The 26,732-nt window shown below is 37.8% G+C and overlaps 1 pseudogene; it reads right to left on the bottom strand.

The window, feature by feature from the left end:
* Positions 1-2,588: 2,588 nt before the first annotated feature.
* LOC121321047 lies at positions 2,589-18,544 on the bottom strand (annotated as a pseudogene).
* Between the last annotated feature and the right edge of the window lie 8,188 nt (positions 18,545-26,732).

The raw sequence follows: 26,732 nt of genomic DNA, 5'->3' as shown, positions 1-26,732 counted from the left end.
CAGTTTAATAAAATATATAATAAAACAGTTTAATAAGGCACAAAATCAAGTAAGCAATGAAAACTTAACTCAGATGCTTTCACTCTCAGTGAAAAAGGAAAAGAGAATTTGCAAATGGCCGCAGTGTGCTTTTTGTCGGGGCAACTCGCACTGTGTCATGCACTCTCGCGAGAGTTTGTTGGCATACATGCTTCAGTTATTGGGTTCTTAAAGGGGAATAACCCATTAATGATGGTTAATATTTCGTATTTATAAGAGAATCATTGGTTTGCAAATTGAAAGTCTTTTGAAGTGGAATATCAACACACAGTACCTCCTGGAGAAGAAATGAAGACTTGCGGAATGGTTTGATTGCATTTTCTAACTTTTTTGAACTTTTATGAACTGGAAAATGGACTTCAAGCTTGGCCACTAAATAGTTGTTTGGTTATTTTGCAAACTGATGAGAAAATACATTGCTATTGCTTATATTTATACATGTGCTGTTACTATTCTCTCTCTAGAAATGAACATTGCTAACTGAGCTAAAACCAATTCCAAAATGTTTTTCTAATATTACAACAGCAAGAGAACATTCAAAGAGGAGGTTAAATGTCTAAGAGATACAAATGGCAAAATCATAGATGAAGAAGAAAAAAAAAATAGCAAATATATTAAATGATTACTTCTCACAAGTTTTTACAAAGGAAGATATGGACAACATGCCCCACATGTCAACCAGTTCCTATCCAGTTTTAAATAAAACTACCATAACTGGGCAGAAGTGTTAAAGGGACTAGGAGCTCTTAAAATAAACAATAGCCCCACATGGTCACCCCGTTACCTATCCAGTTTAAAATAAAAACTACCATAACTGGCAGGGGGGGGAAGTGTTAAGGAGACTAGGAGCTCTTAAAAAAACAAATTCCCTGTAGTACTCAAAGAAATGAAAGTAGTTATTTACAACCCGCTAACCAAGATCATGCAGCAGTCTCTTGACACAGGGGTTGTACCGACAGAAAATTGCAAACGTAATACCGATCCACAAAAAGGGAAACAAAACTGAACCAGGGAACTACAGCCAGTAAGCCTGACTTCTATTATATGCAAACTTATGGAAACTATAATAAGATACAAAATGGAAAATTACCTATATGGTAACAGGGTACTGGGAGACAGTCAACATGGTTTTAGGAAAGGGAGATAGTGTCTAACTAACTTGCTTGATTTTTTTGAGGATCCAACATCGATAATGGATAATTGCCAAGCTTATGACATGGTTTATTTAGATTTCCAGAAAGCTTTTGACAAAGTCCCGCATAAAAGATTAATTCTCAAACTGAACGCAGTAGGGATTCAAGGAAACACATGTACATGGATTAGGGAGTGGTTAACATGTAGAAAACAGAAAGTACTGATTAGAGGAAAAACCTCAGAATGGAGTGTGGTAACCAGTGGAGTACTACAGTGATCAGTATTAAGTCCTCTGCTATTCCAAATCTACATTAATGATTTAGATTCTGGTATAGTAAGCAAACTTGTTAAATTTGCAGATGACACAAAAGTAGGAGGAGTGGCAAACACTGTTGCAGCAGCAAAGGTCATTTAAAATGATCTAGACAAGATTCAGAACTGGGCAGACACATGGCAATGACATTTAATAGAGAAAAGTGTAAGGTACTGCATGCAGGAAATAAAAATGTACATTATAAATATCATATGGGAGATATTGAAATTGGAGAAGGAATCTATGAAAAAGACCTAGGAGTTTTTGTTGACTCAGAAATGTCTTCATCTAGACAATGTGGGGAAGCTATAAAAAACACTAACAAGATGCTCGGATACATTGTGAAAAGTGTTGAATTTAAATCAAAGGAAGTAATGTTAAAACTGTACAATGCACTAGTAAGACCTCATCTTGAATACTGTGTGCAGTTCTGGTCACCTCGCTATAAAAAAGATATTGCTGCTCTAGAAAGAGTGCAAAGAAGAGCGACCAGAATTATTCCGGGCTTAAAAGGCATGTCATATGCAGACAGGCTAAAAGAATTGAACCTGTTCAGTCTTGAACAAAGAAGACTACACTGCAACCTAATTCAAGCATTCAAAATTCTAAAAGGTATTGACAATGTCGACCCACAGGACTTTTTTGACCTGAAAAGGGGGCCAGGGGGTCACAAATGAAGATTAGACAAAGGGGCATTCAGAACAGAAAATAGGAGGTACTTTTTTATACACAGAATCATGAGGGTCTGGAACCAACTCCCCAGTAATGCTGTTGAAGCTGACACCCTGCGATCCTTCAAGAAGCTGCTTGATGAGAATCTGGGATCAATAAGCTACTAACAACCAAACGAGCAAGATGGGCCGAATGGCCTCCTCTCGTTTGTAAACTTGTCTAAACATGTTTTTGACACTTAACTCTGAAGCTGTCCAGCACAGGGTGCAGCTCAGAAGCTTTTGATTTTGTTTTAGCTTCAGTATCTGTGTCCTGGAACGACTTTGTCGAAATCTTTAAAATTGGTATTATTCTTGTTTATTTTTTTTATTTTTATCTTATTTATGGTAGGGTTACAACCTACCTGGCGCCCAAAATAAGTTCAAAGCCATTACACTCGTATCAACCAGTCATCGACGTAAGGGTAAACGTTGATGCCCCTGCTTCGTAGATGTGAAGCGACTTCAGTCATCACCTTGGTGAACACTCTGGGAGCTGTGGAGATCCAGAAGAGAAGCACCTTGAATTGATACATGCAGTCCCTGATGGCAAACAGAAGGTATTTTCTGGAATCCCTGTGTATGGAAAGATGAAAATAGGCATCCTTGAGGTCTATAGAAACCATCCACCGGGTTGAACTGCCTTGATGACAATGTCCAAAGGTACCATTTTGAACTTTTCTGTCAGAATGTTTATGTTCAGACCTCTGAGGTCTAAAATTGTTCTAAATTTCCTGTACTTTTTGTGTATTATGAAATACCCAGAGTAATGTCCCTTGTCTCTGTGAAGATGAGGGGATCAGTTCTATGGCGAGGGAAAGGAGTATGAATCTTATATCCTCCTGTAGACAGAACCCTTTGTGGACCTGCCCAGTCCAATTGTGTCCAAATAATGCCTGTTGCTGGTGGTTCAGACTGGAATGGAACCTTGTATCCGTGTTGTATGAGCCCCAGGACCAAGAGGTTTGATGTTATTTTCTGGTAGTTGTTACAAAATGTTAAATTCTTCCCCCGACTGACCAGAGAATGTTAGGAAGACATACAGGGTCTGCCTCTACCTCTATAAAGCCACGGTAGGATCCATATGGCCTGGAGCCTTGGTCCCTTTGGAACCTGCTCTGTCCTACAATGTCTGATTGAGGTGGCTGCTGTCTGAAAGACCTTTGCATATTAAAATACCCCATATTAGGGAATACCTCTGCTTGTGGTTGAGCAGGATCTGATGATCTGCTTTCCTCATCTGTGTCATAGAATCTTTACGATCGGTGTCAAATAGAAAGTCCCCTTGAAATGGTAACTCCATAATTTTTGACTGTGTGTTGGGAGTTAAGAACCTGTCTGGCAGCGACAACACTTGCTACAGCCCTAGCATTGTTGTCAATGTCATCACATGCCGCCTGCAGCTGGATCTTTGCAGTATTTTTCCCCTGTTCCGCAATCTGCATAACCAGTTCGATGTTCTCTGGGGTAGAGGTCTGTAGGGCAGCAGACACCTGGCTCCATAGTTTATGTTGATATTTGGCAGCATTCATTTGATTGTTATTGATGAGCATGTTTGCAAGATGAGGCAGCGTAGTCCTTCTTCAGAAGGTATCAATTTTCCTGTCTGTACCGACTGGTGTAGAGAATTTGAAGGATGCACTGATGGCTGGTGGAGTCTTGACAGTATGTATTTTCGGTTGCTTAAGAGATGCTCTTTGTGACCAGAAGGTACTCTGTAGAATTGATCTACTCTATGTAGATATGATGCAGCACCTGCAGGTTTTTTCCAGAGCTTCAATGGGCCTTGTGGCAAAGTGCTCGCCTCTGTGTGTATTTTGTGTTGTATGTTGCGTGTTAATGTTGGTGTATAGTCATTGGTACACGGGATATAAATGGGTCTGTGTAACACGAGTGTTTAAAATGTATATTTGTATTTAGGCATGAGGATTGCACAGCACTTCACATGCAAGTAAAATGTAATAATATGTGAGCACGAGAATTGCACTTTATTAATTCACGTGCAGTTGTACCGCAACTCTAATTGAATGATTGATTAGCAATCGAGTCACGGTACAGCTGCATAAAAGCAGCATGTTTTCACTACTCAGGGTTGTGTGTTTGGTGAGTGGAGAACAGGATTGGAGATGGAGGTAATAATAATAATAATAGTAGTAATAATAAGTAAAAATTCAGCTCATCGTGTTTGTCTGTGTAGTTCGTTTTTGTTTGTCTCTTTGTTTTGGCTGCCAGTGCCGTGTCCTGTTTTTGTCCTGTTTTATTTTATAATAATAAACCACCCAGCAGCGCATCCACTTATTTCCTCTCACAGTACTGTGTGTTTCTTCTGGTCTGGTGTCCAGACTGTCTCATGGAAGGAAAAACCTTTGAAAGCTTGTTTATTCCTTGCATCTAAAGATGCTCAGAATATCATCCTCCTTAATAAAAGTCTGGGTATTAGCGTTGAGAAAGGATGACATCCTTCTCAAAACCGTCTCTGAATTACTATATACCAGTGAAGTACTTTCTCCAGCTACTGAAACGTCATCACCTGGTGCGGAGTGCGGACTATGGGTCAAGCCAAAGTTCGTGTAGGGCGCATTTTATGTGTTTTTTTTATTAGACTTCTGGCGTCTTTTGAAGACTTTATTTTTTTTTATTTTATTACATTTTAAACCGTTAAGGCAAAACCATAATGAAGCATAGAATAATAGTGTGTATACACTGAGCAAAAAAAGTAGGAGGAGCAAAATATAGTTTACCTCCCCTGCGCCCTATGCTAGTTTTTATTTATAATTACATTAAAATACATAATATTACTTGTATTAATGGACTTAGCAGCAACATGTTTTGCCAACTTGGAGTGTCATTTCTTTTTATACTGTTCAATTACATTTGTTTAGGAAAATAAATTGCAGTAAGATGGGGATGACAGATACACAGAAACAAGCCGATTTATTACAAGTTTTGGATGGTTCAGTATTTTTTCTCAAAGGAACAAATTGTTTGTTATCTTTATGTGAAAGTCTGCCATGGAGTGACCACTTTTGGTTATTATAAATCCACTAATGGATTTATTATTATATTATGTGGTGGTGTGTAAAAATTGGAAATTAAGCACTTACTTTCGCCATACGGCACATTCTCCAGCACCTCCTGAATGAGGGTTTTTTCATTAAGGCGGAACGCCTGCACGATGGCATCTGTGTGCTCACGCTGCCGCATCCACCTGCGCACGCTACTGGGGGTGACATCGAGGTCCAGGTTGAAGGGGTCGAACACCAACCTGCTGTCCAGGGAGTGAATTAGCAGGCCTTCTGTGGATGTGGCAGCCCAGCTCCGGCCTGTAAACAACAGGACAATTAAAAACCAGGGGTTCTCCATATAACTGAAATATAATTATTTCAGGGGAAAATGCAAAAATTTAGATATTCACCATTTAAAGTGGACTGCTGTATAGTATTCATGGGCAGTCTTTAAAAAACTTCTACACATACTGCATATTTTAAGCAATGACTGAAACATGACTGAAGGTTTACGTACCTAAACTTTATACAGTCATAAGAACATATGAAGGTTTACAAATGACAGGAGGCCATTCAGCCCATCTTGCTCGTTTGGTTGTTAGCTTCCCAGCAACAGCGTGTGGAAGCGACAGTGAGTGGGAGAAGTACAGGCGTGGCAAAGTACAGAGCAGTTTAGAAGCAGGAGAAATTGCATCTTTAATTGCTTTAATCAGAAAACACAGGACATTGGGGAAACACAGCAGCAGCTCAAAGTCAAACAGCCGCGTGTGTTTTTCTGATAACAAACAAGCTGAAACTCTGATCAGCTGATTCAAATTCATTCTGAGACACGGGCGAGGGGAGGAGCCCACAGCACAGCAGAACAACGCAGTTAAACGAGGCAGTCTTCCCAGCGACAGCGTGTGGAAGCGACAGCGAGTGAGAGAAGTACAGGCGTGGAAAAGTAAAGAGCAGTTTAGAAGCAGTTTGAAAGCAGGTTGACGGCTGCAGAAGAAACTAAACTTCAAAAAAAAAAAAAACTAGTAAGTATGCTAGAAATGGAGCTGGAAGAAGTGAGACAGCAACAGGATCTTGAGGAACTGGCACACCCACAATTCATGGAAGTCTGCATCACCCCTAACAGACTGAAAGCCACCAGGGAGATAGAAGGTCAGAACAGCTGGGTTCAGGTAGGCAGAAGCAGGGAAAAAAAGAAACTTCGTCAAACACCACCACCAGAAATCAAAACAACCAACAGATTTGAGTCACTTCAGAATTGTGATGAGCAGAACCAACAACAAGAGAATGAAAGGAACAACATCCAGGACCCTATTGACAGTGGTGACCAGACAGCAAAAAGAAGGGAGGTCATGATTGTTGGGGACTCCATATTGAGAAACACAGCAAGTTCAGTTCGCAGTTTGGACCCCCTTACTACAACAGTGTGCTGCCTTCCGGGAGCCTCGGTCAAGCACATCACTGAGAACGTGGACAGGCTCTTAGAACGAACAGGAGACGACTCAAATATGTCTTCATCTAGACAATGTGGGGAAGCTATAAAAAAGGCTAACAAGATGCTCGGATACATTGTGAAAAGTGTTGAATTTAAATCAAGGGAAGTAATGTTAAAACTGTACAATGCACTAGTAAGACCTCATCTTGAATATTGTGTTCAGTTCTGGTCACCTCGCTATAAAAAAGATATTGCTGCCCTAGAAAGAGTGCAAAAAAGAAGAACCAGATCCTTCAAGAAGCTGCTTGATGAGATTCTGGGATCAATAAGCTACTAACAACCAAACGAGCAAGATGGGCTGAATGGCCTCCTCTCGTTTGTAAACTTTATGTTCTAGTAGCATATTGATCCCAGAATCTCATCAAGCAGCTTCTTGAAGGATCCCAGGGTGTCAGCTTCAACAACATTACTGGGGAGTTGGTTCCAAACCCTCACGATTCTCTACGTAAAAAAGTGCCTCCTATTTTCTGTTCTGAATGCCCCTTTGTCTAATCTCCTTGCTACATGATATGTTATAACATTTTAATATAATATAAAAATAAAGCTGTGTGTGACTATACTTTTTATTAAATATTATATATATATCTATATATATATATATATATAATATATATATATATATATATATATATATAAAAAATTTAAGTTCTGAAGCTGATGTCCAAGGTTTCTGAAAAATATTATATAAAAAAGTTTGCAGTAAGCTACACGATTTTATTGCTACAGTGTTCAGTGATTTTTTTTACTTACCAGTGGGTGAAAATCGAAGGCAAGTAACACAAATTTCTGGCTTGAAATGACGAGAAATCATGTCACCTAAAGAAAAAATAAAAAGTCAGAAACTACATTTTTATGCTATCTTATATCCTTGCTTTTGGAAGAAGTCCTACCAATGGAGGCTAGACCAAAGATAAAAGCCTGACAGGAATTCCAACTGTGAAAGGATTGAGTGATTCATAATAAGATTTTTATTTGTATGTATTATTGTTATATTTTCAAAGGTTGACTATATGTGATCAATCTTGGGATTTCTCCAAAATGTATATAAAATTACAAACCATATGATTACAGACAAAAGGTAAAACCAAACAAACAAAAAACATTTTTTTTTGTACAATGAAAAAGTGTTGGCAGTTTGTCTGATACTTACACTAGCCACTTACAACCGACTGCGGCGACACTGATGGTACAAGGAAAATAATGAACAAAAGTTTAATGCTTAATACATTATTGTATTATTTCTTCATTATGTCTAACTACATATTACACCGTACTGAACTTATTTGTCAAAGTAAAAATAAAATTTAAAAAGTAAGGGTGGGCAACAATATGAAAATCATATATCGATATCATGCACATATTTCTATAGTCTCCATAATTTCTAAGACCTCCAAAACACTGAATAATATAATAACACAATTGCAATATCAAACATATATAAATATAGATGTTAACAGATACTTACATAAGAAAAGCAATAACTTACCTAAACTTAGTGGTGCTTTGCTTCACAATATCCATGTTGAAAAACAAGGTCTTACTTTGTTTTAGAAAAATGAAAAGAAAGGGGAGTAGAGCATACGAGAGGGTACACAGGTTGTGGATATGTTGTTTTTCTTGATTTATAGCTATTGAATGTTTGAGATACATTTGTTACTTGGGTTGTTCGAGAAAGAAAAATGCCAATCAATGGAATAAAATGGTTAAATAATACTTTAATGTGCAGTGCTTGCCGACCAGACTAAGAATGGATGATTGGTATGTACAGGGTTCAATGTATCTTAACAAAATAAACTTGATTGTACTGCAATACTAGCAATAAAGTTTTTTTTTTGTTTTTTTTTTTTTTTTTTTTTTTTAAATCCCACGATAGCGCAATATGGAAATTAGCGATATTGAACAATATCATATCAAAATAATGATACTGGTGCCCACCCCTAAAAAAAGCAACGTGTGTATAATGGTATGTACCCGTTCCTTTGGCTCAGCATCAAATGGTTTGATTTTTCAGCTTTAAACTTTTAATTCCAGTTTTTCAAAACCGATTGGATGTTAAAGACAGCTGAATGAGTTGATAAAAAAAACCTAACCGACCATAACCAGCTTGCATATCTAATTTGTTAAAATGTTGAAATACAAACTCGCCATATAAATACACTGTAAACCTCTGAGGAATATAGCCTCAGTATATGTGTGTGGAGCTTCTTACCTTTCCTCACCCCTGGAAGACTAAGAGTTACTGCATCCCCATCACCTGCACCTTCATCAATGAGAGCTACACTTCCAAACTCTGTCATCTTCCTCCGGTCCAGGTACTCCTGCAACATAAAGAGGTTAAAACACATGTGATAAAAGACACCATCTCAAAATCTGTAGTCTACCATTCATATAACCAAAGATTAAACTAATGTTCCTGCAAACTGGTGAATTGTACATGATCAAACCAAGAAAATCATAGGGAATCCTAACAGTAAAGCATATGCATTGAAACCTTTCTTTAACCTAAATCTGTACCTAAAACTGTAAATGTGAGACCTATGTAGCCAATGGAAGTGCAAAACAGGTACTGTAAAAACCGGTATATAAGTTGCTCCCCAACTTTTGAGACAACAATTTCAGGAAAAAGCCTATAGGTCACACCGGTGTATAAGTTCCTCCCCCCTTTTTAGGATCCAGTAAAAAATACCTAGAATATAGACTTACAAAGTTTTTTACAGTAAACTTTATAGATTGTTTTGTTAGCTACTATCACTTATCAAAATGTAATCTACCAATCAAAAATACTGTTAAGACTAAATATCATGGATATTGCCAGTGGTTATAATAGGTGGCAGTGAATTGGTTCATTTCTACTAGAAAACACTCATAATGGAATCATACGATATAACTCTGTGTGAAATATCATTGCTCATGACCTCAATGAGTCACTTACACTAACCCTTAGCAGTCCATTTATTCAGCGTTGTCAGGTGCGTCAGGTCCAATTTATTTTCACACGCTGTTTAAAATATATCTTTTTTCAAAGTAAAACAGATTTAAAGGAAGCACATGGCAAAATGACATCAGTACTGTATCTCCAGCCAAGCCCCACCCCTTATTCGCTGTATTTTTCAAATAAGAACATAAGAAAGTTTACAAACGAGAGGAGGCCATTCGGCCCATCTTGCTCGTTTGGTTGTTAGTAGCTTATTGAACCCAAAATCTCATCAAGCAGCTTCTTGAAGGATCCCAGGGTGTCAGCTTCAACAACATTACTGGGGAGTTGATTCCAGACCCTCACAATTCTCTGTGTAAAAAAGTGTCTCCTATTTTCTGTTCTGAATGCCCCTTTTTCTAAACTCCATTTGTGACCCCTGGTCCTTGTTTCTTTTTTCAGGCTGAAAAAGTCCCTTGGGTCGACACTGTCAATACCTTTTAGAATTTTGAATGCTTGAATTAGGTCGCCACGTAGTCTTCTTTGTTCAAGGCTGAACAGATTCAATTCTTTTAGCCTGTCTGCATATGACATGCCTTTTAAGCCCGGAATAATTCTGGTCGCTCTTCTTTGCACTCTTTCTAGAGCAGCAATATCTTTTTTATAGCGAGGTGACCAGAACTGCACACAATATTCAAGATGAGGTCTTACAAGTGCATTGTACAGTTTTAACATTACTTCCCTTGATTTAAATTCAACACTTTTCACAATGGATCCGAGCATCTTGTTAGCCTTTTTTATAGCTTCCCCACATTGTCTAGATGAAGACATTTCTGAGTCAACAAAAACTCCTAGGTCTTTTTCATAGATTCCTTCTCCAATTTCAATATCTCCCATATGATATTTATAATGTACATTTTTATTTCCTGCATGCAGTACCTTACACTTTTCTCTATTAAATGTCATTTGCCATGTGTCTGCCCAGTTCTGAATCTTGTCTAGATCATTTTGAATGACCTTTGCTGCTGCAACAGTGTTTGCCACTCCTCCTACTTTTGTGTCGTCTGCAAATTTAACAAGTTTGCTTACTATACCAGAATCTAAATCATTAATGTAGATTAGGAATAGCAGAGGACCTAATACTGATCCCTGTGGTACACCGCTGGTTACCACACTCCATTCTGAGGTTTTTCCTCTAATCAGTACTTTCTGTTTTCTACATGTTAACCACTCCCTAATCCATGTACATGCGTTTCCTTGAATCCCAACTGCGTTCAGTTTGAGAATTAATCTTTTGTGCGGGACTTTGTCAAAAGCTTTCTGGAAATCTAAATAAACCATGTCATATGCTTTGCAATTATCCATTATCGATGTTGCATCCTCAAAAAAATCAAGCAAGTTAGTTAGGCACGATCTCCCTTTCCTAAAACCATGTTGACTGTCTCCCAGTACCCTGTTACCATATAGGTAATTTTCCATTTTGGATCTTATTATAGTTTCCATAAGTTTGCATATAATAGAAGTCAGGCTTACTGGTCTGTAGTTACCTGGTTCAGTTTTGTTTCCCTTTTTGTGGATCGGTATTACGTTTGCAATTTTCCAGTCTGTCGGTACCACCCCTGTGTCAAGAGACTGCTGCATGATCTTGGTTAGCGGTTTGTAAATTACTTCTTTCATTTCTTTGAGTACTACTGGGAGGATCTCATCCGGCCCAGGGGATTTGTTTATTTTAAGAGCTCCTAGTCCCTTTAACACTTCTGCCTCAGTTATGCTAAAGTTATTTAAAACTGGATAGGAACTGGATGACATGTGGGGCATGTTGTCCGTATCTTCCTTTGTAAAAACTTGTGAAAAGTAATCATTTAACATATTTGCTATTTTTTTTTCTTCATCTACGATTTTGCCATTTGTATCTCTTAAACATTTAATCTCCTCTTTGAATGTTCTCTTGCTGTTGTAATATTGGAAAAACATTTTGGAATTGGTTTTAGCTCCCTTAGCAATGTTCATTTCTATTTCTCTCTTGGCCTTTCTAACTTCCTTTTTGACTTGCGTTTGCAGTTCTGTGTACTCTTTCTGCGTACTTTCTTTTTGGTCCTTTTTTAATGCTCTGTAAAGTGCCTTTTTTCGCTGAATATTTTTTTTAATTGATCTATTAAACCATTTTGGCAATTTAGTTTTACATTTAGATTTGTCTACTTTAGGGATGTAATTGTTTTGCGCCTCTAGTACTACATTTTTGAAGAACAACCATCCTTCTTCTGTGGGTGTTTTCTCTATTTTACTCCAATCTACTTCTGTTAGTCTCTGTTTCATACCTTCATAGTTTGCTTTTCTAAAATTGTAAACCTTAGCTTTAGTCTTTACTTTTGGGGATTTAAAAAACACTTCAAATGAGACCATGTTGTGGTCTGAGTTTGCCAGTGGTTCTCTGACCTCTGTTTTAGTTATTCTATCTTCGTTATTTGAAAAGACTAAATCAAGGCATGCCTCCCCTCTAGTGGGTGCCTTCACAAATTGTGTTAGGAAGCAGTCATTTGTCATTTCCACCATTTCTATTTCATCCTTCGCGCTACCCACCGGGTTTTCCCATTTTATTTGGGGGAAGTTGAAATCCCCCATTAGTATGGCTTCTCCTTTGCTACACACATTTCTAATGTCATTGTATAACAGATTATTTTGCTCACCGTCTGAATCTGGCGGTCTATAGCATGCTCCTATTATTATGCCTTTTGAATTTTTGTCTGTTATTCTGACCCATATTGATTCAGTTTTATTTTCTTTGTCCAGGTTTAACACCTGGGCTTCAAGACTGTTTCTTATGTATAGCGCTACCCCTCCTCCTCTTCTGTCCTGCCTGTCTTTCCTATAAGTGTATACCCACAAATATTATATTCGCCCCCATCACTCTCAGATAACCAAGTTTCTGTAACACCTATCACATCATAGTTACCTGTTAGTGCAGTAGCTTCAAGTTCTAGAATTTTGTTTCTGATACTTCTAGCATTTAGATAAATACATTTAATGGTTGTCTTACCTGAGTTGTTGTTCTTGTTTTGATGCGGTCTCCCTTCTGTTTTTTTGTTGATTTCTCCCCCCTTCCTTTCTAGTTTAAATGCTTCCGAACCTGCTCGAGGATCTTTTCTCCGAGTAGACTAGTTCCCTTGTTATTTAAATGCAGTCCATCCCGTCTATACAGATAGTCCTCGTTGTAGAATGTGGTCCAATGATCAAGATAGGTGAAGCCTTCCCGTGTGCACCACGTCTTCAGCCATTCGTTTTGATTAATTATTTCCAGCTGTCCATATGGTCCTTTGCAAGGTGCGGGTAGTATACCAGAAAATACCACAGTTTTGGTTTTCTCTTTTAATTTCCTTCCTAGCTCTCTGAATTTGTTTTGCAGGGATTTTGGTCTGTCTCTTCCAATGTTGTTTGTACCGATGTGGACGACTACTACCGGGTCGTCTCCTGTTCGTTCTAGGAGCCTGTCCACGTTCTCAGTGATGTGCTTGACCGAGGCTCCCGGAAGGCAGCACACTGTTGTAGTAAGGGGGTCCAAACTGCGAACTGAACTTGCTGTGTTTCTCAATATGGAGTCCCCAACAATCATGACCTCCCTTCTTTTTGCTGTCTGGTCACCACTGTCAATAGGGTCCTGGATGTTGTTCCTTTCATTCTCTTGTTGTTGGTTCTGCTCATCAAAATTCTGAAGTGACTCAAATCTGTTGGTTGTTTTGATTTCTGGTGGTGGTGTTTGACGAAGTTTCTTTTTTTCCCTGCTTCTGCCTACCTGAACCCAGCTGTTCTGACCTTCTATCTCCCTGGTGGCTTTCAGTCTGTTAGGGGTGATGCAGACTTCCATGAATTGTGGGTGTGCCAGTTCCTCAAGATCCTGTTGCTGTCTCACTTCTTCCAGCTCCATTTCTAGCATACTTACTAGTTTATGCAAATCCTGGATCGCGCGGCACTTTACGCACACTTGGTTTAGCTCCGCTGGGTTTTCTCGGATTTCCCACATCAAGCAGGTGTCACAGATTACAGGCTTGAAGACCATGTTGAGGGTTTTTTTTTTTTGAAGTTTAGTTTCTTCTGCAGCCGTCAACCTGCTTTCAAACTGCTTCGAAACTGCTCTGTACTTTTCCACGCCTGTACTTCTCCCACTCGCTGTCGCTGGGAAGACTGCCTCGTTTAACTGCGTTGTTCTGCTGTGCTGTGGGCTCCTCCCCTCGCCCGTGTCTCAAAACGACGCTGAATTTGAATCAGCTGCTCCGAGTTTCAGCTTGTTTGTTATCAGAAAAACACACGCGTCTGTCTGACTTTGAGCTGCTGTTATGTTTCCCCAATGTCCTCTGTTTTCTGATTAAAGCAATTCAAGATGCAATTTCTCCTTTCTGCTTCGAAACTGCTCTGTACTTTTCCACGCCTGTACTTCTCCCACTCGCTGTCGCTGGGAAGTCTGCCTCGTTTAACTGCGTTGTTCTGCTGTGCTGTCGGCTCCTCCCCTCGCCCGTGTCTCAAAACGGCGCTGAATTTGAATCAGCTGCTCCGAGTTTCAGCTTGTTTGTTATCAGAAAAACACACGCGGCTGTTTGACTTTGAGCTGCTGCTGTGTTTCCCCAATGTCCTCTGTTTTCAGATTAAAGCAATTCAAGATGCAATTTCTCCTTTCTGCTTCGAAACTGCTCTGTACTTTTCCACGTCTGTACTTCTCCCACTCGCTGTCGCTTCCAGTACGCATGACTATAAATACCTCTTTATAGTCATGCATACTGATAAATCCTCTCCTGATCACTGGTTTTAATCAGCAAAATCCTCAATAATGCAATCCAAGTCATTATTTTATTACTATAACATCTCAAATGGCTGTGTTATTCTTTGAGCAGTGGATGCAGAAGCAGCTATCTCCTTTGTTTGTGTCTGTGTATTCTTTGAGCAGTGGTTGCAGAAGCAGCTATCTCCTTTGTGTCTGTTATCTCTGTGGTGCATGGAGCTATTTTTCAGGCTTTATTCGGCTCCTATCAGTCTCACTCGGCCATTGACAGGTTTCCTGGCTTTATCGGGAGAGAAATCGACTAGAGAACCATGCTTTACGTCTTTTTGATGATGTCATACTGGGTCCAACATCGGACTGGAAAGGGAAATTGTAATGTCAGACATGGTCCGATATAGGACCGCAAAGGGTGAAGGCTGCAGTGTTTATTAAAAAAAACCTGAAAATATTAAATCAATATCTCAGTCTATAAATTATTAGATGTTTACAGTTCAAATGTATATAAAACATTAGTTTTGCTTTGAGAAGTATTTGGTGTAAGTGGTGTGAAGCCAATATTTGAAAGTGTTTGGTCTTGAAACCTGAAACCAAATCACAGAAGTAAATTAGCTACAATGCTTTATAATTTACCCTTAGCTAAAAATAACAGTAAAAAAAATCAAAACTAAAACACTTTACAATGTATTATTTAGAATAAAGCAAGAACCTTCCAGTATTAAGTCATATATGTTATATAGAGATTTTTTAGTATTTATTCAAACTCACCTCCATTGCATCCAAAGAATGATTGCAGGCAATTTGCAAATTTCTTCATGAGAATCTGTTCTCTAACACTGTAAATACAGACAAACTTTGACTGACCACCTGCCAGCTGAATAACACAAAGATGTGAAGGACCTGACCCAAACAAAACAGATAGTTATTTTGTAACACTAACATCAACTTTACCAAAGAATAAGTAATTTCTTTTTCCATTCCACCTACATAAAATGTAAATGAGAATTGGTTCTCAATTGACTTACCTGGCTAAATAAAATTTAAATAAATAAAATTAAAAAATAATAATGCCTATTGTTTTGTTTTTTTTCTGGGAAACTTTGAACAGATTTCTTTGGAGGATGAAGATACTAGGGAAAATAACTAAAGAAAACACACATCACAAGTTAACTTACTTTCCCTTGGCTGCCTGCTTAGCAGTGATTTTGTCTACTTCCTTCCTGCCCATTTGCAGGTCATGCCTTCCAACTATTGTGCCTGTTTGCACTGCATTCTGGGGGTCCCAAAACGAGATCTCTACATTAAGAGTGGCCACAGCAAGCTCCTTCCCGTCAGCTCGGTACGTCACTGCCAAAGACCATTTTAAGAAATATTCACTGCTCACATTTATCAAAAATAAACTGTACCTCTAATTTCACAGAACCGCATATCCTGGTTTTTGAAAAATCAAATGCAATTTGTTGCTCTTCATTTAAACAATTACAAATGCAACATTGGTATCCTTACACAGTTTACATAATGCTCTTGATTTTTGACTGTCAATCTACCTTTTACCCAGTTGTTTGGCACGTTTCCCACAAATGTGCAACATACACGAGAGTGCAGGCATGTGTCATGCATACAGTTCTGCCTCCATGTGTATGTTGCCAGAGCACAGCTGAGATGAAAGCAGAAGGATATGCCACTGAAAATTTAATAAAGAAATATATAGACTTCCTGAAAACTGTGTGTGTGTGAGCTAACTGGCTGTTGATCTCAGTAAATCAATGAGACTGTATAACAAAATACTGCAACCACTGAAATAGAATAAACAAATGTATTTTTGTGTGATGTTTTGCAAATAGTACCGTGTTACAATTGATGTGCCGTGCATCATAGCAGCAACACTTAGTGCTTTACTAAGATGTTTACTAATGTGTTTAGATATAAACTTGCTGGGAATGTCTCCCAAAATAAATCTGGATGTAACTAGACTTGGACCCTAGTCATCTCTGACTTTTATAGTATAAACAGGACTTGACATTAACATGGCCCGGCGGCCTGGGGCCGGTAGAGATCGCAGTTTGACCGGTAGTTATGAAGCAGCACAGGCCTGACTGGGCCGGTTACATTTTACTAGTATAATATATATATAGTGCACATGGCTTCTGTTTCATGAATCCAAGAAAATGGGCCAGTGTGCCGCCCTCGAATTAACGCCTCACTCAGATATCAGCTTTTTAATAGAAAACGTTTTGGTTTCTCTTACAGAGAAATTATAAACAAGCAGGTAAATTACAGTGAGAAAAAAAATAACCTAGTAGAATATATTTTATTTTTAACAGAAATCAAACCAACATTCAGAGGTAATAGTTTTCGTTAAAAAAAACAACTGCAGCACACTCAACTACCGTTCACGCTCCTCTTCTTGTCCCGCCCCATAGCAACCAATACACACTCCTGATTCGCTATTACAGTCCTCCACTGACTTCCCAACTCCCACCTAATAGGCTCTCATTAACCGTCAGTAAATGTACTGTATTCAAGTCCCAAAAACACACAAGTATAGTGCTGCAGATCGGAACCTCTCACAGTGCCGCTTCTAAAATCCATAATAAATCATGTAATAAAATATTGCAGCGTTTGTAAAGCATAGTATTATTAATAAAGGCAGCCCTCATATAATCGCTGCCCTCGTTTAAGGGCCGCAGTCATTTTGATCAATTTAAAACAAATGCAGCGGCGCCAAATTAAAGTAATACGGTATTTATTATTAGGATTAGTGATGATAATTTCGAATAGTTTCCTATTTGTATACACAGGGTGCAACATTTTTGTGTTCGATTACCTGAACTCTGGTTCCTTACGCTCCCAAGAGTAAAAGGCAAATGCGTGTGCACAAGCAGACAGCATAACAGTGTAAGCCGGTAAAGTTTAGTCGGGTTCATAAAGTGTACAAACAATGTCCAAGATGAGATTTCTTCATTCAATTCCCTATTTCCTTAGTTTTCCTAAGTTTTATCTTTTGTTTACTGAATCAAAATATAGATCTCAATCAGCAGCAACGTCACCATGCATAGCTCTTCCAATTATAGTAAGAGTGTGATTACTGTTTGCTGCATGCTTATTTATTTTACAGAGTATTCTGAAAATAAAAATAATGTGCTTTTCGTGCACTTTAGTAAAATAATAATAATAATAATAATAATAATAATAATAATAATAATAATAATAATAAACTGCATTTTCACTTGTATGTATTTGTATATTTTCAGTGTAAAAGGTTTTGCATAAGACTTGACAAAGTACTTATGATATTTTGCTTAGTTCGGCCAAAAATAAATATTTCTTTTATTAATAATTTTTTGTTTTTTTATGGGGGGGCGTGGCTTACATTTCTTTTTTTTTATATACCTCTAGTTAACAAATTATATCATTGGAAACGACTACTTCAGACCTTTCTATTAATATATTGGGTTTTAAATTCTGATTTAAGGTTGCCAAACAACAAGCAATAAAACACATGCTCATGTCCATGTCCAAATATGAGAATTCTGATTAGGCGGCAAAGGGTTAAACTAGGGAATTGTGGGGGGGGGAGCTACACTATAAACTACACAGCAAACAAGTGCCAAAAAACTGTTACATTTAAATGCAAGAAGCATTAAAAATACATTTTTTTTTAATTAGAAGCTATAGTCAATGTGGATAACTATGACTTACAGGGTTAGCAGAATCCTGGTTAACTCCAAATGATGGAGACTAGTTTAATGTGGAAGGATATAAGTTAGTTAGAAAAGACAGACACGATAAAAGAAGAGGGGTCGCAATATGCATAAAAAATGACTTAGAATGGGAAATACTGGAAGGTAATGATAACAACGGAATGGTAATATGGACTGAATGAAATGAAATCAAATCTAAAGGTTTAATAGTGGGAATCTGTTATAGGTCCTCAAGTTCTGATGAATCCCTAAACAAAAACTTATATGCAAGCATTAAAAAAATAAGTAAAGAATTAATAAAAACTCTGAGGCAGGGCTGGTACCTGCTGTAATGATCAATATTTAAAAAAAAAGGATGGAACAGTGTTCAGGTTTAGATTGTCCGTCTCGGAAATGAATTGTTAAAACACTGTCTATCTCAGAAGTGACTAACAGCACATTTTAAACTTACACAAGGGAAGACATGCTTAGAAATGAGTCCCACACTGAAACATGGGTTAGTTTTGTTTTTACTTACGAACACTGATTTATTCAATTGAATAATTTTAACAAGAAAAACATTGATATAAGAAATCAGATATTTAATAGTACATTCAATTAATATATGTCACCTATAATGACAAAACTTCCACCTTGGGTCTTGCTACACCAAACTAAACCTTTTGAATATTTCTTAGATCACAGGACAAAGTCCAAAGTTTTATGGATAAAGAGAAAGAAGACAGGTGGCAGAGCGTTGAGCTTTAGAGCCCTGAAGTTGTGGAACGATCTGCCACGATTTGTAAAGGTGGCAACATCTCTTGCTGCCTTTAAAGTAACATTGAAAACACATTTTTATTATTGAGCATAAATATTTTAAAGGGAAACTGTATCATCCTATTTCATACTACTTTACTTTTATATTATTTATTATGTTTTTAAAGTAATAAAATTATTTGTATTTTAAATTGTCACAAGTGGTTCTAGCATGTCCCTTTTGTGCTATAAGTCATTAGATCATTTTCATGGAAGGCCTTGATTGCAAGGGTGTGCAGTTCTTTGATGGACCCAGATTCAGTTAAAATGTGTTTGGCCCACTGACGACAGGAACGAGAATGCAGAAATGGGAGCCCAGCTAACAAGATTTAAGTTTTTGCAGGTATCAGGCTTTTAAAGATTGACTCACTGAGAATAGAAAGTGACCTAAGACTGTCACAACTACTGAAGCAGGCTGATATTTGGGATACAAATTGAATGTTTGTGAAACTACAACAAATATTATAATGACTAATGTGTTTTAGAAAATATTATTAGCAGATCTGCACAGGTCTGCTGTGGTGTTCGCAGAACCAGTCCGAGCTGAGCCTGGGGCAGAGTTTGAATCGTGTTGGGAACAAGTTATTGGACATGATTTGGATGATTTAAACTTGTATTGATTGAAATAATATGATATACTCTGTCAATAATTATAATACATTATATGTTCCTTTCAAAAAGATCTGTATACACAGTAGAAAACAATGGATAGATGTACAGAAAGCCTTGCCCTTATCTGCTTATTTTACTTGTAGTCCACAGTTTTGAATCCAAGGTCTTCCTCCTGACAAGGAAACCAGGCAGTAGAAGGGTGCATTCCACGAATTAGGGGAGTTAGTAGGTAGTAATAGGCATCCCCGGGCAGTGAAGTGAAGGCAACCCCAAGCAGTGGCAAATTCAACTGCAGCTCCTCTCCCTCCAGTGGTGGGGTAGCTCCAGCTCCTCTGCTGGTGGAGGTGGGAGCAGCAGCAGTCCTCCCATGTTCGTGGAGGCGGAACCAGCAGGTATTCACCTTCTGCTGATGGAGGTGGTGGAGGCAGAGGCAGCTCCTGCTACACTGCTCCTGGTGGTGGCAGAAGCAGCTGGGATTGGTATAAAAAAATATCAAAGGCCTTGAATATCCCTTGGAGCACGGGCAGGACGATTATTAAAAAGTGGAAGGTGTATGGCACCACAGAGACCCTGCCTAGATCAGGCCGTCCCTCCAAACTGGATGGCCGAGCAAGAAGGAGACTGATCAGAGAGGCTACCAAGAGGCCAATGGCAACTTTGCAAGAGCTACAGACTTTATGGCCAAGACTGGTCAAAGTGTGTATGTGACAACAATATCCCAAGCACTCCACAAATCTGGCCTGTATTTTACTCAAGATAGCCCACCATGAATCCAGTTTTAAGTATCCAAAAAAACATTCTGCAGCCATGTGGCAAAAAGTTTTGTGGTCCGACGAATCTAAAATGGAACCTTTTTGGCCTAAATGCAAGCGTTATGTTTGGCACAAACCCAACACAGCACATCATCCAAAGAACACCATCCCTACTGTGAAGCATGGTGGTGGCAGCATCATGTTATGGGGATTTTTCTCATCAGCAGGGACTGGGGCACTTGTCAGGATAGAAGGGAAAATGAATGGAGCAAAGTTCAGAGAAGTCCTTGAGGAAAACCTGCTGCCTTCTGCAAGAAAGCTGAAACTGGGACGGAAGTTCACATTTCAGCATGTTAACGACGTAAAGAACACAGCCAAAGCTACACTGGAGTGGTTAAGGAACAAAAAGTTGGTAGAGACCTATCCCAACAGACTCACAGCTGTAATTGCTGCCAAAGGTGCTTTCACCAAGTATTAACTCAAGGGGGGTGGAGACTTATCCAATTATGATCTTTCAGTTTTGTATTTTTAATATATAACCTTTTTCTCAATAAAAAACTATTTTTTTAATATATGCTACACTTTCATATACTGGAAGGTAAGCATATATTTGAATGTAATATCTTTTTTATATTGATGCATTGCTATGAGGTATAGAACTTATGATCTAGTCATATATATCTATATATATATATATATATATATATATATATATATATATATATATATATATATATATATATATATATAGAGAGAGAGAGAGAGAGAGAGAGAGAGAGAGAGAGAGAGAGAGAATGTTCTAGAATTTAGTGGTGGGCATTTTTAGCTTTATGCATGCATGCATAGCCTGAAGGCTAACTATATAATAACCATATTCATTTATTGTATTGAAGTAATGCTGTTAAACCTGTAAAGCACTGGATCACCCAAACTGTTTTTTGCCTGGGAGTTACGGTGGTCTGCACAACCAACCAATCCAATATTTAAAGCATTTAATAAACCAAAAAAAGCACTACTACTGCTCTGATTCCTTAAAACGAATGAGTCTGTGTGTTTTTCTTGATTATTAAAGTCATCTGAATACGTTGCAAGCCCAGTGCCTGAACAATCCACTTACAGGAGTCCGAAACATCTTTATGTCCTCCTGAACGTCTCCCCTGAGTTTAAGAGTGTGCGGACCTTAAAACGCTGATATCTCATAAATATTATTAATATATATATATATATATATATATATATATATATATATCCGATATATATATATATATATAATATAATAGTATGTTGCAAAATATATATATATATGTATCTACAAAAATATTGATCACTTGTATACTATGTTTCTAAACTAGTTTTAATTTTACCATATCAATTTCTATAAATGTTTTGAGGAGATTATTGTACTGAACGAAAGGTATCCGATGTAAAAAGACATTGTCTCACGCTACATGTTCTATGTTCACGTGAATCGGATTTAAATTAACATACTTAGTCGTAATTTTTAACACCTGCTAAATCCAGCATTTAAACTAGAAAGGAAGGGGGGAGAAATCAACAAAAAAACAGAAGGGAGACCGCATCAAAACAAGAACAACAACTCAAGTAAGACAACCATTAAATGTATTTATCTAAATGCTAGAAGTATCAGAAACAAAATTCTAGAACTTGAAGCTACTGCACTAACAGGTAACTATGATGTGATAGGTGTTACAGAAACGTGGTTGTCTGAGAGTGATGGGGACGAATATAATATTTGTGGGTATACACTGTATAGGAAAGACAGGCAGGACAGAAGAGGAGGAGGGGTAGCGCTATACATAAGAAACAGTCTTGAAGCCCAGGTGTTAAACCTGGACAAAGAAAATAAAACCGAATCAATATGGGTCAGAATAACAGACAAAAATTCAAAAGGCATAATAATAGGAGCATGCTATAGACCGCCAGATTCAGACGGTGAGCACAATAATCTGTTATACAATGACATTAGAAATGTGTGTAGCAAAGGAGAAGCCATACTAATGGGGGATTTCAACTTCCCCCAAATAAAATGGGAAAACCCGGTGGGTAGCGCGAAGGATGAAATAGAAATGGTGGAAATGACAAATGACTGCTTCCTAACACAATTTGTCAAGGCACCCACTAGAGGGGAGGCATGCCTTGATTTAGTCTTTTCAAATAACGAAGATAGAATAACTAAAACAGAGGTCAGAGAACCACTGGCAAACTCAGACCACAACATGGTCTCATTTGAAGTGTTTTTTAAATCCCCAAAAGTAATGACTAAAGCTAAGGTTTACAATTTTAGAAAAGCAAACTATGAAGGTATGAAACAGAGACTAACAGAAGTAGATTGGAGTAAAATAGAGAAAACACCCACAGAAGAAGGATGGTTGTTCTTCAAAAAATGTAGTACTAGAGGCGCAAAACAATTATATCCCTAAAGTAGACAAATCTAAATGTAAAACTAAATTGCCAAAATGGTTTAATAGATCAATTAAAAAAAATATTCAGCGAAAAAAAGGCACTTTATAGAGCATTAAAAAAGGACCAAAAAGAAAGTACGCAGAAAGAGTACACAGAACTGCAAACACAAGTCAAAAAGGAAGTTAGAAAGGCCAAGAGAGAAATAGAAATAAACATTGCTAAGGGAGCTAAAACCAATTCCAAAATGTTTTTCCAATATTACAACAGCAAGAGAACATTCAAAGAGGAGATTAAATGTTTAAGAGATACAAATGGCAAAATCGTAGAGGAAGAAAAAAAAAATAGCAAATATGTTAAATGATTACTTTTCACAAGTTTTTACAAAGGAAGATACTGACAACATGCCCCACATGTCATCCAGTTCCTATCCAGTTTTAAATAACTTTAGCATAACTGAGGCAGAAGTGTTAAAGGGACTAGGAGCTCTTAAAATAAACAAATCCCCTGGGCCGGATGAGATCCTCCCAGTAGTACTCAAAGAAATGAAAGAAGTAATTTACAAACCGCTAACCAAGATCATGCAGCAGTCTCTTGACACAGGGGTGGTACCGACAGACTGGAAAATTGCAAACGTAATACCGATCCACAAAAAGGGAAACAAAACTGAACCAGGTAACTACAGACCAAGTAAGCCTGACTTCTATTATATGCAAACTTATGGAAACTATAATAAGATCCAAAATGGAAAATTACCTATATGGTAACAGGGTCCTGGGAGACAGTCAACATGGTTTTAGGAAAGGGAGATCGTGTCTAACTAACTTGCTTGATTTTTTTGAGGATGCAACATCCATAATGGATAATTGCAAAGCATATGACATGGTTTATTTAGATTTCCAGAAAGCTTTTGACAAAGTCCCGCACAAAAGATTAATTCTCAAACTGAACGCAGTTGGGATTCAAGGAAACACATGTACATGGATTAGGGAGTGGTTAACATGTAGAAAACAGAAAGTACTGATTAGAGGAAAAACCTCAGAATGGAGTGTGGTAACCAGTGGTGTACCACAGGGATCAGTATTAGGTCCTCTGCTATTCCTAATCTACATTAATGATTTAGATTCTGGTATAGTAAGCAAACTTGTTAAATTTGCAGACGACACAAAAGTAGGAGGAGTGGCAAACACTGTTGCAGCAGCAAAGGTCATTCAAAATGATCTAGACAAGATTCAGAACTGGGCAGACACATGGCAAATGACATTTAATAGAGAAAAGTGTAAGGTACTGCACGCAGGAAATAAAAATGTACATTATAAATATCATATGGGAGATATTGAAATTGGAGAAGGAATCTATGAAAAAGACCTAGGAGTTTTTGTTGACTCAGAAATGTCTTCATCTAGACAATGTGGGGAAGCTATAAAAAAGGTAAACAAGATGCTCGGATACATTGTGAAAAGTGTTGAATTTAAATCAAGGGAAGTAATGTTAAAACTGTACAATGCACTAGTAAGACCTCATCTTGAATATTGTGTTCAGTTCTGGTCACCTCGCTATAAAAAAGATATTGCTGCTCTAGAAAGAGTGCAAAGAAGAGCGACCAGAATTATTCCGGGCTTAAAAGGCATGTCATATGCAGACAGGCTAAAATAATTGAATCTGTTCAGTCTTGAACAAAGAAGACTACGTGGCGGCCTAATTCAAGCATTCAAAATTCTAAAAGGTATTGACAGTGTCGACCCAAGGGACTTTTTCAGCCTGAAAAAAGAAACAAGGACCAGGGGTCACAAATGGAGTTTAGAAAAAGGGGCATTCAGAACAGAAAATAGGAGACACTTTTTTACACAGAGAATTGTGAGGGTCTGGAATCAACTCCCCAGTAATGTTGTTGAAGCTGACAGCCTGGGATCCTTCAAGAAGCTGCTTGATGAGATTTTGGGTTCAATAAGCTACTAACAACCAAACGAGCAAGATGGGCCGAATGGCCTCCTCTCGTTTGTAAACTTTCTTATGTTCTTATGTTCTTAATCCAAGTTTTTGGGATTCGGCCGAATACCAAATCCATCTCAAAAGATTCGACAGAATACCGAATCTACAAAAACTGTCAAGAAAACTGATGAAAGAAACTGTTGAATGAAAAACAGACTGGCAGCTACTAACAAGGGAACATACACAATCTACAGTTTTGAGCCTTTTAGTCAACAATATTTTTATTACCGAATTGAACCTCTGGGCATTCAGTTCATTTCCCGGTACCTCAAGTTAATAAGTTCAATGTATCGTCCTGCAGTCATTTGAACTTTTTTTAATTTTTTTATTTATTTATTTATTTATTTATTTATTTATTTATTTATTTTAAAGCATTTCAATGCAAAACCATAACATGTACATAGGCTTTTAATTTTACTATTATTATGATTTGTCCTGCGGTTGCCTTTACTTATTTTTTCTGCACGTACTACTACTTTGTATATGATATAGAATATGTGATCTAATATGTGCAATACTCTTTCAGATAAATGTGTTATGATTTTGAATGTGCAGTTCTCTGGGATGGTATTATTGTCATTGCTTGCGCCCCAGCACCTTTCTTTAAGTTAAGCACTGCCGTATGGAAATGTATTCCTGAATAAGATTTCCGTTTGAAACATATACAGTTTACTGCTAGCCCCCCTCCCCACCAGAAATGTCAAAATACAGAACCGTTTACTTTACCTTTACAAGAAAGTAGAGCTGCACCTTTGCCATAACCCACTATTTTCTTTAATGATGTTTCAACCTGTGTCACCTGATCTGAGAGCTATGAGGAAAATTACCGCGATAAGTGACCTGCAAAATAGAACTCACGTTGATTTAAATGCAGCATGTGTGTAACTTGGGTGTAAATTGTTTTAATGAAACACATAAGTTATAAGAACATAAGAACATAAGAAAGTTTACAAACGAAAGGAGGCCATTCGGCCCATCTTGCTCGTTTGGTTGTTAGTAGCTTAATGATCCCAAAATCTCATCAAGCAGCTTCTTGAAGGATCCCAGGGTGTCAGCTTCAACAACATTACTGGGGAGTTGATTCCAGACCCTCACAATTCTCTGTGTAAAAAAGTGTCTCCTATTTTCTGTTCTGAATGCCCCTTTTTCTAAACTCCATTTGTGACCCCTGGTCCTTGTTTCTTTTTTCAGGCTGAAAAAGTCCCTTGGGTCGACACTGTCAATACCTTTTAGAATTTTGAATGCTTGAATTAGGTCGCCACGTAGTCTTCTTTGTTCAAGACTGAACAGATTCAATTCTTTTAGCCTGTCTGCATATGACATGCCTTTTAAGCCCGGAATAATTCTGGTCGCTCTTCTTTGCACTCTTTCTAGAGCAGCAATATCTTTTTTATAGCGAGGTGACCAGAACTGCACACAATATTCAAGATGAGGTCTTACAAGTGCATTGTACAGTTTTAACATTACTTCCCTTGATTTAAATTCACACTTTTCACAATGTATCCGAGTATCTTGTTAGCCTTTTTTATAGCTCCCCCACATTGCCTAGATGAAGACATTTCTGAGTCAAATGGTTCAACTTGTATTGGCACGTTACAATAACGTAAAATGTAATTTACTAAAGCATATTGTTCAACATCATCTTGCACATCTGACAGTTGTAAAGTTACAAAAAATATATATTTCTGTGCACCGATTTTTTTTTTTTTTTTTTACAAAACATTGACAGACAAAGCAACAGAAAAGGATTCGACCGAATATCAAAGAATTGAGTTTTCTGAAGAAAAGTGTTGAAATGGTAGTAATGAAGGGGAACTGAGGGGCACTGCAGCAAAAACAAAATGCTGACATTGACCCGATCAGCATTAAAAAAAAAAAAAAAACAAGAATCCAAAAAGCTTTTCGATGCAAAATGGCTTGCTCTGCTAGCTTACCTGGTAGATATTTCTGATTGCTTAAATATTCTTAACATGTCACTCCAAGGATGAGACACCTGTCTTTTCACTCACTGACTAAATCTAAAGCTGGATCAGGAAGCGATCTTTGCCATACAATCCCATAAACCATGGCATCTGTTAGCA

Source organism: Polyodon spathula, chromosome 9, assembly GCF_017654505.1.
Source record: "Polyodon spathula isolate WHYD16114869_AA chromosome 9, ASM1765450v1, whole genome shotgun sequence".
Classification (NCBI taxonomy): domain Eukaryota; kingdom Metazoa; phylum Chordata; class Actinopteri; order Acipenseriformes; family Polyodontidae; genus Polyodon; species Polyodon spathula.
Note: the sequence above shows the minus strand (reverse complement) of the source record. Positions and strands in the feature narration are given on the sequence as shown.